This window comes from Cucurbita moschata, unplaced genomic scaffold (assembly GCF_002738365.1).
Source record: "Cucurbita moschata cultivar Rifu unplaced genomic scaffold, Cmos_1.0 Cmo_Scf00010, whole genome shotgun sequence".
NCBI classification, from domain to species: domain Eukaryota; kingdom Viridiplantae; phylum Streptophyta; class Magnoliopsida; order Cucurbitales; family Cucurbitaceae; genus Cucurbita; species Cucurbita moschata.
In genome coordinates this window covers 104,598-106,829 of record NW_019268526.1, presented here as the reverse complement: position 1 = coordinate 106,829, position 2,232 = coordinate 104,598, and the positions used below count along the sequence as shown (strand labels likewise).

At 41.7% G+C, this 2,232-nt stretch overlaps 3 non-coding genes across 3 annotated transcripts; 1 reads left to right on the top strand and 2 right to left on the bottom strand.

Moving 5' to 3' along the window:
* Nucleotides 1-86: 86 nt before the first annotated feature.
* TRNAN-AUU lies at nucleotides 87-160 on the top strand. Its single transcript has one exon. It is a non-coding gene; the product is annotated as a tRNA-Asn (tRNA).
* Nucleotides 161-792: 632 nt separating this feature from the next.
* TRNAL-CAA lies at nucleotides 793-876 on the bottom strand. The gene has a single exon. It is a non-coding gene; the product is annotated as a tRNA-Leu (tRNA).
* Nucleotides 877-1,383: 507 nt separating this feature from the next.
* TRNAL-CAA lies at nucleotides 1,384-1,467 on the bottom strand. The gene has a single exon. It is a non-coding gene; the product is annotated as a tRNA-Leu (tRNA).
* Between the last annotated feature and the right edge of the window lie 765 nt (nucleotides 1,468-2,232).

The following is a 2,232-nucleotide window of genomic DNA, read 5'->3' as shown; positions in this document are numbered from 1 at the left end:
GATCCTAGATCCTTTCCCCGCTCTAGTGCTCTAGATCCTAGATCCTTTCCCCTCTTTAGTGATCTTGGATGGTAACAAAATGATTGGCTGGAATAGCTCAATTGGTTAGAGCATGTGGCTATTTACCACAAGGGCGGAGGTTCAAGCCCTCCTTCTAGTGATGGGAATGAAGCATACCTAACAATCTTGTTTAGTTCTTCTTCAATCCCTACGACAACTTTTCGATCAACTTCCCTACTTTTTCTTTCCCTGCTCTAGTGCTCTAGTGCTCTAGTGCTCTAGTGCTCTAGTGCTCTAGTGCTCTAGTGCTCTAGTGCCTAGATCCTAGATCCTTTCCCCACTCTAGTGATCTTGGATGGTAACAAAATGCTCTGGATCCTAGATCCTTTCCCCACTCTAGTGATCTTGGATGGTAACAAAATGATTGGCTGGAATAGCTCAATTGGTTAGAGCGTGTGGCTATTTACCACAAGGCTGGTGGTTCAAGCTCTCTTTCTAGTGATGGGAATAAAGCATACCTAACAATCTTGTTTAGTTCTTCCTCAATCCCTTGGTTCAAGCTCTCTTTCTAGTGATAGGAATAAAGCATACCTAACAATCTTGTTTAGTTCTTCCTCAATCCCTAGGAGAACTAACTAAATCATGTTTTCAAAAAACACTGTGAAAGTTCCATTTTTCAACTTTGAAATCTACTACGTTCTTATCACTTTGATAAAGAATCATTCTTTCAACCCAAAACCATCATCGACATTAGTGGTATCTGGCTTTCATTTCGACTAACAATAATATGGATGTCAAAAGTGGGATTTGAACCCACGCCTTTTTACAAAGACCAGAACTTGAGTCTAACGACTTAGACCACTCGGCCATCCTGACTGCTTAATGTGCATTCCAAGATTGGTTTGAGAGGGGATTTAGCATTCCGTATATAGGTGTGTAAACATCTCCTTAGCGTTTGTAAAACTGTGAGACTGATGGCAATACCGAATGACAAAAATGGACAATGTCTGCTAGTAGTGCGCTTGAATTGCCCTCATAAGGGGTCGACACTTAGAGAGATGAAGAAACATTTCTTTGTCTGCTAGTAGTGCGCTTGAATTGCCCTCATAAGGGGTCGACACTTAGAGAGATGAAGAAACATTTCTTTGTCTGCTAGTAGTGCGCTTGAATTGCCCTCATAAGGGGTCGACACTTAGAGAGATGAAGAAACATTTCTTATAAGGGGTAGAGTGTGTGGCTGTTAACCACAAGGTTCGGAGGAGACGTAATGAAATGACTGGTTGGAATAGCTTAGTTGGTTAGAGTGTGTGGTTGTTAACCACAAGGTTCGGAGGTTCATAGTTAGCTTACTCTCGCTCGCATTTTGACTAACAATAATATGGATGTCAGAAGTGGGATTTGAACCCACACCCTCTTACGAGGACTAGAACTTGAGTCTGGCGCCTTAGACCGCTCGGTCATCCTGACTGCTTACTGTGCGTTCCAGGATTGGTTTGAGAGGGGATTTAGCATTCCATATATAGTTGTGTAAACGTCTCCCTAGTAGACACATTTTAAAACTGTGAGGCTGAAGATGATACGTAACGGATTAAAATAGATAATATCTACTAGCGGTTGGAGAGATGAAGGATGATACGTAACGGATTAAAATAGATAATATCTACTAGCGGTTGGAGAGATGAAGGAAAGATTCCTAATAAGGGTTTAGGGATAAGGCTAAGTACCTTATTCTGGAGACACTATGGATGCGGCCCACTTTTATATATGATATAAACAATGTGATCACTAAATTGTACATGTGGAGACATGTGAGTGGGGGTGTCCTATGCAATGAGTATTGCATAAGATCGGACCATGAAGAAAACCACTCTCACTTTATAATATCGTTTACTGTTGAGACTGATTTTTTCATTCGACGACCTAGGTAACTTGATCTTAATCCTGAGCTAACTATGAACTCCTGTTTATTCGGAATTATCTTAGATTTGTATGGGTAAGAGTGGCCAGAGTTCGCCAACTCAATCAGTCTCCCATTTCGGGGGTAAGACTTGGTGAATAACTGGAGACATAGGGTGTAAGATGGAATTCACTCCTACCCATTTTTAGGGATAGTAGAGAGGTTGTTCCCTTAATTACTGACTCTAGGTCTTGAACAAGGGGCACCACCCTCTCATTGGCCCGAGAGGCATTCGATTTGGTGGTTGGACCACAAACCAATTGTTCATTAGAGGA